Source organism: Emys orbicularis, chromosome 2, assembly GCF_028017835.1.
Source record: "Emys orbicularis isolate rEmyOrb1 chromosome 2, rEmyOrb1.hap1, whole genome shotgun sequence".
In the NCBI taxonomy this organism is placed as follows: domain Eukaryota; kingdom Metazoa; phylum Chordata; order Testudines; family Emydidae; genus Emys; species Emys orbicularis.
This window is the reverse complement of record NC_088684.1, coordinates 105,121,868-105,134,826: the sequence shown is the minus strand read 5'-3', so window position 1 is coordinate 105,134,826 and position 12,959 is coordinate 105,121,868. Positions and strand designations below refer to the sequence as shown.

The 12,959-nt window shown below is 40.2% G+C and overlaps 1 protein-coding gene across 2 annotated transcripts in view; it reads right to left on the bottom strand.

Moving 5' to 3' along the window:
* The window catches only part of NFATC1 (nuclear factor of activated T cells 1), a 144,582-nt gene that overhangs the window by 35,262 nt on the left and 96,361 nt on the right, over positions 1-12,959 (bottom strand). The window lies entirely within an intron of this gene.

Below are 12,959 nucleotides of genomic sequence, written 5' to 3'. Positions count from 1 at the left end.
TTTTCTTTGGACTCTCCTTCAGCACTAATGTGCTATAAAAATCTATTTGCAAATAGCTGTGCTGCAGTAGAAGCCTTGGACCCAAGGGCTCCATGGATTTGTAGTAATCAAAGCAAAAATTTTAACTTGGATGTACTACTGCATTTCTACTGCTACTGATGGCCCATTTGATAAATGTCTGCACATTTGGTAAATTCAAGAATAATAAGGTGGAGATGGGGCTTTCAGAGTTCAACAGAAATAAAATTGCAAAGATAAATGACAATATTGTTATGGACAAGGAGTTTTTGATAATAAGGCGCTTTTTTTTTTTTTTGGTGAAAGACCAGGAATCTCATTTATTTTTTCTTTTACATAACTGTGTTTAATCTCTGTTTCTTACTACCCAGCCAATGGGTGTAAAATATTCAACAAGTTGAAGCCAGCTCTCAGAGATCACAAGTTGGATCCAAACTACCAATGCCAACTCCTGGAGAATGTTAGTCCAGACTCTGCATACCAAGAAGAAATCTGCTCCTATTGTGGACAAATTGTTTCCTCCATCCCCTGCCCCAAAGGTGTGCTGAAGAGGCTGTACCTGTCAGTCATGGAGAGAATGCCCCTCTCTGAAACATGAAGGGTGACTGGTATGGAATTTGCAACTTCAGCAGACCTTTGACCATGAAAAAAAATCTTGAGCCTCTCTCTAATAAAGGCAATTCAGAGGGGAGAGAGGACTTTGCCTTTCCTGGATATCCAGCAGCACATGCAGTTCACAGGGAAAAGATCCCCACTTCCAAGGTCAGGTGAACTATAAATTAGAAGGGCCAGGTAGGCCTCTATGGCCCAGATTTTTAAAGGTACTTAAGCATTCAGCACTGCAACACATAACTGATTTAGGAGCCTAAATGTCAGTTGCAGAAGGGAGTTAGGCACTTAGAGCCTAAATCCTATTGACTATCAATGGGATTTTGGCTCCAAAATGTCTTAATCCCTTTTGAAAATGAGATTTGAGCTCCTAAATCAGTTAGGCATTGCAATGCTGAGCACAGTAATGCCTAACACCTTTAATAATCTGGGCCTCAATGACTTCAAGGAGTTTGAATAAACATATTTTTTCTAGCCAGACCCAAACTTAAATAAAGAGAGCAGTGATTTTGGATTCATGGGAGGGTTTATCTTCTTGCCCAAATAAAAACCTGCAGATACTTTCATAGCTCTTAGGCACTGCTGGCAATTTATGGCACTATCACAGGATATCTGTTAGGGTATAAAAATAACTATTCTGCTAGGGTAGAGTAGATACCAATGAAATATCTCCGGGTACCGTGACCTAACAATTCAGTTCCAAGTGTATGCATGTGTTTGAGGATTTTGAACCCTTAAAAGAGCTTTTAGTCCATTTAAAATGCATGCGTATATTAGCTATAGTTAAATTCTTTTAATGCTCTCAGTTTTTACTTCTGGTGAATGCACTCTGCTACCCTTGTTTTACAACCTCCTAGTCCCTTGTTAACTTTGCTCCTTTTATATTGTTTTACACACAGATGCTTGCAACACTTGCTTCAAGATTTCTTGGGCTACTAGTAAAAACATGCTTAAGTACATAATAGGTGCACAAGTGCCATTCAAGATGCATGTATTATGGATAATGGGCTGTTGTCAGATTCCTCCTCCTATTTTCACCTGCTCACATGCTGCATGCTAGTTAGCATGGTTCGGAATGTACTGGTTGCAGGGAAGGAGATTCTAGGTTCAAGGACAGCTTTATAAAACCCATATTATACCCTTTATGAAAACTCAGGACCAAAGAAACACACCTCAATAAACAGAGACGCACAGAGACTGTAAGAAAATACCTTTCACAAGATCCTCATGTGTTTTACATTAGGTTCACTGTACGAGCACAAAGCCTGGCACAGCTGGAAATACGAGGATCACTGAATACTGAATTTTCCCAATATATTAGTTATAGAAACACCTGTGCTAAGTAATTCCAAATAAATCCACTGACAATTCAGTGCTCAATAACCCTTGCAGTATCTCATTCATTTAAAACTATGAGACTGTGAGTATGTCTACACTGCAATTACACACCTGCAGCTGGCCCATGCCAGATGACCCGGGCTCGTGAGGCTCAGGCTGAGAGGCTGCTTAACTGCAGTGTAGACATTCTGGCTCGGACTGCAGTCCAACCTCTGGGACCTTCCCACCTTGCAGTGTAGACACACCCTATGAATCTTATGGTGTCAATGTTGAAGTGGTGGCACATGGGGCTGGTGGGGGAAGCATTGAGAACACTGATTCTATGACAGTGCTGGGCAACCTGCAGCCCACGGGCTGCGTGCGGCCCACCAGGGTAATCTGATTGCGGGCCGCGAGACATTTTGCTGACGTTGACCATCCGCAAGCATAGCCCCCCGCAGCTCTCAGTGGCTGCAGTTCGCCGTTCCCGGCCAATGGGATTACCCTGATGGGCCACATGTGGGTTTCCCACCACTGTTCTATTACCTCAGGCTGTTCTTTTTCACACCCTTTGCAGTGCACATCTTTGCTTCCTCACTTAGCAATATGTATATTTCCTTGTTTCTGTCTTCAGCACATTTATAAAGGGGCAACTCAGTCAAGGCCATATTCATTAGCAAAGTAAATGGTGGGGAAAGTTATGTATCGATAAGTCTGGCTTCAGTCCTTAGCTGCACCAAACTTATCACTGCTACAGCTGAGGAGGGTGGCTTTCCACTCTTCTGATCCTGGGCCAGCCTGGGGCTGAAAAGGCCCCCAGAATAATTTAGAGCAGCCTATAGCTGTGACAATTGAAGGTTTGGCCCCCAATATGCCTTCTATGCAGAAGTGTGTGTGGGAGGCTGACTATCCCAGCTTTGCACAACTTGAGGATACCCTTGCATGGGGGGAATCCTTGGCTGCCCTTTTCTGGCTTTCCAGCTGCTTTGCACTGTCTCAGTAGCAGAACAGAGGGAAAGGATTCAGCCCTCAGTGCGGGCCTGATTCACCACTGGTTTACTCCCGCTTTACACGGGTGTAACTCCATTGATTGTGCTGTCAGACAACTGATGTAAAGCAGTTCTGAATCAGCCGACACTGACATGCTAACTTTGTGTTCGGTGGAGTCACACTGGTATACAACTGGAGTAATACAGAGATGGATCAGGCCCCACAATGATGAGTAGGTGTAATCTACAGGATGTGGTCTGGCAGAAGAGTGAGTTTATAGCCAGAAAAGTAACCAATGCGATGATGTAAGAAGGTGAAAAGACAAAGTCTGGGTCCTGCTTAATCTTACACCCCGTTTGTTGCTTTTCTTGCTACACCACCACCTCCTCCTCCTCCATCAGCATGCAAGCTACAGCAATTTACCCCGGCCTACCGATGTCAATTACACCAACTTTTGTGCACCTCTTAATTTATGAGGTCTCCAGGTAAATAGTGGCTACTTAGACATGTACTTGGAGGTTTCTGAACTAATTCAGCTAAATCTTGTCTATTAAATCCCCCAAAGTGTTTTTCCAGTGTAATAGAAAGGTCCCCAGTGTTAAATACGGTTTATCTGCTAATCTCATTACTAATATAGGTATTGTACTGGGAGAGGGGAAAAAAAGCATTAATGTTGAAATTGTTAAAGAATGTGGGCCTGATTCTCCACTGCCTTGCACCTTTTACAGTGTGTAAAATGAGAATAAAAAGTTCTACCAAATCACGACAGTAGCATTTACTCCACTTCTACGGAACTATAAATGTCTTCACCAGGTTCAAGTGTAGAGAATTAGGCCCTGTGAGATCTTTGTTTTCAAGGAATTACCCAGAAGAGCTAGAATCACATTTGTAAAGATGAGTGTGTCTGCAGAAAGGAGCAGATGAAAACCATTACAGTTAGTTTTCTTATCAGACCTTAGTCTCTTTACAGGAATGGATGGCTATATTACTTGACTTGTAGTGTATTTGTGACATTCCATCCAGTATCTGCTTCTCTCCAGCATGTGTAATTCTGTCAAGTGGAATAGCAGAAGCTGGTAATATGCACCAGCTGATACTTTTCAAATGGAGTTTGGAAGAAACCATGGCTCTGACTCTCCACTACCTGACCAGTCCGTTAGTGATTTGCATCTGTGCAAAGCTGGTATAAAAGGCTACTGGTCAGAAAGATGGTGTTTTACATTCATTTTGCAAATGACTACACAGGGGACGATCAGGTCCCATATATTTTATGCACATCATCAAAAAATTAATTAAGGGTGTTTTTTCTCCTCTCTGGTCTGTCTCTAGTTTCATCACCATTCACTACTCGATGCTCTGTTTGTGGCATCAGTTTATTATCCTGGAAACCAGGGCATTTCTTTAGACCACAAACAAGTTACAAGTATTTGCTTTGTCACATTATAAGGCTAAGAAGGGCCTCACATACCGGCTAACGGATATCCCCATCCCTACAGTCCTTTCATGACTTTTATCTGGGTCAAGAACACAGCATAGCTCCACAGATGTCTTTGGGTATGTCTATACTGCAGCTGGGAGATGTGATTCCCAGCATGGCACTAGCTCACTTTGAGCTAGCACGCTAAAAATAGCAGTGTGGACATTGTAGCCCTGGTGGAAACCCAGGCTAGCCACCCGAGTTCAAGTCTGCCGACCCCCTGGGTTGGAGCTTAGGCAGGTCGCCCAAGCCACCACCTGTGCCGCTATGTTCACACTGCTATTTTTAGCAGCACACTAGCTCAAGTGGACTAGCGCAAGTCTGTCTACCGATGCTGGGAATCACATCTCCCAGCTGCAGCGTAGAGTCTAGACATACCCAATGGAGCCACACCAGTTTACACCAGCAGCCTGGCCCCTTAAATATCAGCTTGCATTATCAAGACTTCTTCTTCTAGCTTAGGGACCAATCCAGTGGGTTCCTTTGTCATGGCTGTGGCAGGTCATCAGCCAACAGGAGAGTAATGGTAAAGCATAATGTATCTGACACCATTTACCTTTATGTCTTATGTTCATGCTAACTTCAAACCTTTAGAAATCTGAGGCCAGATACCGGGCATTAAGTCTCAAATGCACCCTTCAGAAGGCATAATTTGCCATGAAGCTAATTGCTGGGCCTCTGTCATTCAGTTTTTGGACACTTATGACTCTTAGATTGTTTTGCTTCATGTGACATAAGATGTCCCATATTATGTGTGGGGAAAAGCCATGTGATACCAAGAATATGATTAATAGCTCTGGAGTTAATATTTAACAGAAAACAGTATTAACTTAATCTCCTTTACACTATCAGGTCAAATATTTAAAATTGGCTGTCAGCTCAAATGTCTTCTTTAAATGACACCAAGCTGAACGAGACACTGCAATTCTAGCTACAAAACAGTGTTAAAATGACAAACAACAAAAAGCCCTGCAGCTGTTCAGAATCTATCAGCACTATTAGCATGAAGGGGACTATTTTTTAATTTAATACAGCAGTCTCAAATGTCAATAAGCAGGCTGCTTTAGGGCTGCTTTGTGGTGGTGAGATAACACTCTGCACTGCAGACTCTCAGCTTATTACAATGAAAAATTAAAAACTGCATTTGCTCCACTCTGAGACGTACCAATAACAAATTACCACAATGAGATCACAGTTTATAAAAGAGCAAATAACAAACAGGATGCCTGATCCTGCAAAGACTTGTGTATGGGAGTAATTTTACTCACTTGAGTAATCCCAAACCTTTGCAAAGATCAGGTTCTTACTGTGCAAAGGAATGATAAATATATCTGATTTATCATTGTTAATTATTTTAAAATACTTGCTTTTATATAATGCACTAGATTGGTCTACTGATGATCTTGGACAGTCCATAATTTGAAATATTAAAATATGAAAATGTTCAAAGTTCTAAATTAATCTGATAAGCAGCTTAACTGTGCTAATTGTTTTTAAATGGCTTGGTGATATCACCTAAGGCTGCTGGACTTGTGTCATTATGTCATCTCATTTAATGTGAAGCTCTGAGAACCATGTGTTGGCAGCAGCACTGGCTATAATAAATCAAAGCTACCTCCAATTCTTGCTCAGAAAGACTAGCATTTATGACATCATATCAAGTCACTAGGCTTAAGACAATGGCCCTCTGTGTGGGTTTGAATGTGGGAGAAATATTTCAGTGAGTGTTGCAAGCCTGGGTTTAACTGAAACGTTTTTCTGAGAAGGTAAAAAGTTAATATATCAAGCCTTGAAGAAAAATAATAAATCAGGCACATTTACGAGAGGGTTCCTAAAAGCTTTTAAAATGTACATATATGTACACACATATATAGACAATTCTAACAAGTCTGTTTGCTTTTACATTTTAGCAATCCAGATGGGTTTTTTAAAAACCCTTTTATTTTTTGTCATTATTAACACAAATGAACAGAGAAAATATAATCATTTCAGTTATACAGATGTTTATCCTTATTAACTGTAACCTAATCAAGTCACATTTCCACACATGTATTAACAATCCAGACATTTATTGTCCTATATTTATTTTGCCGTTGGTTTGATAGAGCATATCAAACAAAATATCCACCGTTCAAGGTGCAGAATATGATATATTCATCTGGAACCTATCTACAAATTTTGGATACTGTATTAAAAATAGCTACATCATTTTTTCATCACTTACACACACAAAATTCCTTGGGAATAAATGTCTCACCACTAGTGACAATTTAGGCTGGGATTTTCAAAGGAGCATAAAAGAGTTTAGGACGAAACTCTCCTGCAGGTCAAATTTGCAGAGATATTAGGGTAGAATTTTTTTTTCCTTTTTCTGCAGTATGGGGCATGGGACGTTTGCTGGTTTGAACGAGAGTAAATGGTGGCTTCTATGTAACTTGAGGTCTTTATATCAATAATTGAGGACTTCAGTATCTCAGCCAGAGGTTATGGACATATTACAGTAGTGGATAGGTGAGGTTCTGTGGCCTGCAATGTGCAGAAGGTCAGACTAGATAATCATGATGGTCCTTTCTGGCCTTAGAGTCTGTGATTGAGATGGGCAGCTAAATGCTATATGTGCCTTTGAAAAGCTCTCTCATCAAGTAGTCTTGATCCAAACAGAACAACCCTGTTACAGAGAACCAGACATCCCTCCAGAAGATACCACACCTGTCATCTCATCTGCTACTGATCTAGAAGTCTCTTAATTCTCACTAATTTAGAAATGGTTATCAATTTGGCCCCACTTTTACTTACCTTTTAAGCATATTTTTGTTACTTCAATACACCCAGGATTTCACCCCAAATTTTGATTTTTAAGCAAAAGTCAGTGCTGGTGAGAATTGACAAATTGTCCACCCTAAAGATTGAAGTCTCCGGCTTTACTACATAACAGCTGCAGAGAGAATGCAAACTACCTCACAATACTCTGTCAGGGTGTCTCAGCCCTCTCATGGAGGGACTAACAGTTCTAGTGATTAAGATGATAGCTCAGTCTACAGGCCCATTCAGTTCTTGGACTCTCTGCTGAGATTCTCAACAAAGGTGTGTTTTGAGATGGTGCTTTTTGTGTGTGATGTGGACATGTTCCACTAGGAACTGTATTAATCAATTCATTCCTAATGGTCACCAAACAACTATCAGATTGTAACATCTTGGTGCAGAACTGAACCAGTGCCACAGAAATGAAAGGCACCTGAGCAATCTAGAACCTTTAAGTCGTTTATGTGCAAAGCAGCAGCAATACATAGTAAACCAACCTGTGCTCTTTTAATAATTGTAGGGATTATGTAAACTGTGGCTTCTTTTTTGCCACTGCTTAGCTGACAACTGGCACAGTGTTGTTAACAAGGGAGAACCCAAATCCCATTAAAAATTCTTCTCTCAGCCAACAGCTATTCACTAAGGAAAGAGGAATGAAAATGCAGAAGCATTCTAGGAACTGAGGGAAGGGAGGGGGGAAAGGAAGAAATCTTTGAAAAAACACATAGGTCATTTAATCTATTTTTATTTTTTCATTTTGAAAAAGATACGTTTTCTGAAGGACTAAGGCTAGGTTTTAAAAACCAACAAAACAAAAAACAGATTGAGTCACCATGGGGGCACAGCACTCATGTGGCAATGTGGCCCATGTACTAAATCCATTTTCCCCTACTGCATTTGTCCTCCCCTGTTTGTAAACACCAGGGCCTAGATGGCTACGGTGGTGGTAGTGGTGGGATGGGAATGACAATGCTTTATTATTTATTGGGGCCACAAAGTATGTCTTGAGTAACTTCAGTCATTGACCCAGAGTCCCTGGGATCGCTGAGCTGAGCTTGGAGAAAGACTAGAGGAGGGAGAGGGAAGGGGGAGGGAATATGAAATAAACCTAGTTTTAAACCATGTTTATTCAAGCCTGACTGGGCCAGGCTCTGGCATAAATTACTCTCAGGTATTCAGGGATCACCAGAGCACCCAAACAAGGCCCTCCCCTCCCCTGCTGTACCCTCTATGTCAGAGGCATGTTGGGGCAGGAGCTACTAGAGCACCTCTATGATGGAGGGATAGAGAAAGGTTGTGTTTTTGCCAGCTTTATGGCTTCTTTACACCACAAGAACAATTTTAAGCAGACTAAACACAGACTAGGATCTGGCCTGCTGGGTCTTCTATGGAGTGATGGGATTAAACCGTCTGAAACAGTACACAGCCCCGGCGCCCAATTCTCATCTCAGGTATTATTGTGATGGCCACTAATAGAGGAACCTGAAGAGATCTGTCTTGCTTCCACCAGTGTGAATCAGGAATTGTTAATTTACGGGATTCATTTGATTGCTGCCCCCATTTAGGGGAAAGAAATCAGATACCTTTAAAGCTGATTGGTTGCTTTCCCTACTTATGAGTAGCAGTGCTAGAAACATAGGAACATAGGGCTGGAAGGGACCTCAAAAGGTCATCAAAGTCAGCCCCCTGTGCAGAGGAAAGGACCAAGTAAACCTAAGCCATCCCTGACACATGTCTGTCGAACTTGTTCTTAAAAACTTCCAGTGACAGAGATTCCACAACCTCCCTTGGAAGCCTATTCCAGTGCTTAACTATCCTTATAATTAGAAGGATTTTCCTCATATCTAACCTAAATCTCCCTTCCTGCAGATTAAGCCCATTACTTTTGTGCTACCTTAGTGGACATGGAGAATAATTGATCACAGTCCTCTTTATAACAACCTTTAACATATTTGAAGACTGTAATCGGGTCCCCCCATCCATCTTTTCTCAAAACTAAACATGCCAAGGCTTTTTTTTTTTTAAACCTTTTATCATTTTTGTTGCTCTCCTTTGGACTTTCTCCAATTTCTCCACATCTTTCTTAAAGTGTAACACCTAGAACCGGACACAGTACTCTAACTAAGGCCTCACCAGTACCGAGTAGAGTGGGACAAGTACCTCTCGTGTCATACAGATGACATTCCTGTTAATACACCCCAGAGTGATATTAGCCTTTTTCACAGCTGCATCACATTGTTGATTCAGATTCAGTTTGTGAGCCACGATAACCCTCAGATCTTTTTCAGCAGTACTGCGACCTAGCCAGTTATTCCCCATTTTGTAGTTGTGCATTTGATTTTTCCTCCTTAAAGTGCTGTACTTTGCACTTGTCTTTACTGAATTTCATCTTGTTAATTTCAAAGCAATTCTCCAATTAGTCAGCATGATTGTCCTGAACATTTCTACATGTGTGTTTTTAAGGGCTCTGATGTGTGTGTATGTATCGGCATAGTATCCAAATAGACTGAAATCCTGTACCTAGATCATGTCTATAATCTCATTTTGCGTATATTCTCAGACAGCACCATTATCTGATTAGAAAGTACATTCAGGTAATTCAATTACTAAATGCTTTTCAACTGCTGTTAAACTATTAGGTTGTTCAACACATATTCAAATGAAGACAAGATACTACATATTGTAGAGACATGTGCACTCTGTTAAACTGGAGGGATAGCCCAGGGACATCTGATTTGTGTGCTTGTTAATAATGAAGAGAGAGTATGTATTACATTTCTTTGAATACAGGGGGGGAAAGAGAGTTCTAAGAGACATGATTAATGTCTTATGATAGAAAATAAATCATGCAACTTTGACAAGAGTAAATCAAGTCAAAATATGGTTTTAAAAAACATGTGAAACAAGTTAGAGCTTTCTTTCTATTTTTTTAAAACAAAACTTTACTGTTGTCAGATCTTTATGACCTCCAAATACTTTGCCTTTGCCTGTATGATCCAGTTGCAATCCAAAATAATGTGACTTGAGCACTTGGGATGTTGTTTGAAAGTTCTGAGTTGGAACTAGATGTCTGGTTGGAATAGATTAATTTTAGGTCTGAAATGGGACTTGTTTCATTAAGATTTCTTGCGATCATCTCTTATAGCAAATGTTCCTTTTTGCTGCTTGGAGGAAAGAAGATTTAGCCTACCTAGAAAAGAAAAGCAACACCAATGTCTTTCTTTTAAGGTATTCCTACTGATGTGAAGGTTTGCTCTCCAGTTTCACAGCCTATATGCCAACTTCATTGGTGTTTTCACTGCATAATATTTAGTTGCATGCACTGATGACTAAAGGGAAGTTTGACTATGCACATAAATGTAACACTGGTAAAAGTGACCGGTTTTCATGACACGTCAGTTTGTCAATACATATAAATACTAGGGCTGTCAAAAGATTAACAATTAATTGTGATTAATCACGAGATTAAAAAAATAATTGCAATTAATGGCAGTTTTAGTCACTCTGTTAAACAATAATGGAATACCATTTATTTAAATATTTTTGAATGTTTTCTACATTTTCAAATATATTGATTTCAATTACAACAGAATACAAAGTGCTCACTTTACATTATTTTTTATTACAAATATTTGCACTGTATAAAGATAAACAAAAGAAATAGTATTTTTTAATTCACCTGATACAAGTACTGTAGTGCAATCTCTTTATTGTGAAAGTGCAGCTTACAAATGTAGAATTTTTTTTACATTACTGCACTCAAAAATAAAACAATGGTCCACTCAGTCCTGCTTCTTGTTTAGCGAATTGAGTTTGCATGGCACTGTTGTAGCCGGCATTGCAAGGTATTTACGTGTCAGATATGCTAAACATTTGTACACCCCTTCATGCTTCAATCACCATTCCAGAGGACATGGTTCCATGCTGATGACAAGTTCTGGTCAATAATGATCCAAAGCAGCACGGATTGACACACGTTCATTTTCATCATCTGAATCAGATGCCACCAGCAGAAGATTGATTTTCTTTTTTGATTGTTCAGGTTCTGTAGTTTCTGCATCGGAGTGTTGCTCTTTTAAGAATTCTGAAAGCATGCTCCACACCTCGTCCCTCTCAGATTTTGGAAGGCATTTCAGATTCTTAAACCTTGGGTCGACTGCTGTAGCTATCTTTAGAAATCTCTCATTGATACCTTCTTTGCATTTTGTCAAATCTGCAGTGAAAGTGTTCTTAAATCGAACAACATATGCTGGGTCGTCATCTGAGACTGCCATAACACGAAATATATGGCAGATTGTGGGTAAAACCACAGAGCAAGAGACATACAATTCTCCCCCAAGGAGTTCAGTAAAAAATTAATGAATGCATTATTTTTTTAACAAGTGTCATCACCTGGAATGGTGGCCAAAGCATGAAAGGGCATACGAATGTTTAGCACAGTGGTGGACAACCTGCGGCCCGCATGCAGCCCATCAGGGTAATCTGATTGCGGTTTGTGAGACATTTTGCTGATGTTAAGTGTCTGCAGGTATGACCCCCCGCAGCTCCCAGTGGTCACGATTCGCTGTTCCCAGCCAATGGGAGCTGCAGGAAGCGGCGGCCAGATGCCAGCTCCCATTGGCTGGGAACGGTGAACCGTGGCCACTGGGAGCTCGGAGGGCCATGCCTGCGGACGGTCAACGTCAGCAAAATGTCTCGCGGCCTGCAATCAGATTACCCTGATAGCCCGCATGCGGGCCGTGGGCCACAGGTTTCCCACCACTGGTTTAACATATCTGGCATGTAAATACCTTGCAAACTGGCGACAAAAGTGCCATACAAATGCCTGGCCTGTTCTCACTTTGAGGTGACATTGTAAATAAGAAGCGGGCAGCATTATCTCTGTAAATGTAAACAAATTTGTTTGTTTTAGCGATTGGCTGAACAAGAAATAGGACTGAATGGACTTGTAGGCTCTAAAGTTTTACATTGTTTTGTTTTTGAGTGCAGTTATATAACAAAAAAAAAATCTACATTTGTAAATTGCACTTTCACAATAAAGAGATTGACTACAGTACTTGTATGCGGTGAATTGAAAAATACTATTTCTTTTGTTTAGCTTTTTTACAGTGCAAATATTTGTAATAAAAATAATATAAAGTGAGCACGGTGCACTTTGTATTCTGTGCTGTAATTGAAATCAATATATTTGAAAATGTAGAAAAACATCCAAAATATTTATAATAAACAAATTGGTATTTTATTATTGATTACCAGTGCAATTAAAACTGTGATTAATCGCGATTAATTTTTAAAATCGAGTTAATTTGTTTTGAGTTAATCACTTGAGTTAACTGCGATTCATTGACAGCCCTAATAAATACACAGATGTGGGATTCAGGCACCCTCATTCCGCAATATGGTAAAATATTACATCAAGATATTTAAAATTACTCTTGCATCCCTCTCTCTGTCTGCTTTCCCTCCAGGGAGTTGTGAATATTAAAATGTAAATTGTGGGCAGAGTGCCCAAAGAGGCATTAATGTGGGAGTAGCCATAATTTATGCATCCTATTGTATATAGGCAGAACTGTACAGCCAGTGTGGGATGTAATCTTCAAGGGGGTTGTTGGTTTAAAGGACTATTTATTGATGGAAGTTGTACATTGAGATTAGAATCACAATCAAACATGCATATTTTTCATCATGTAAACACAGGAATTATTGTTAACTAGTTCACAAGATTCACTTTCTATGCTATAAATAT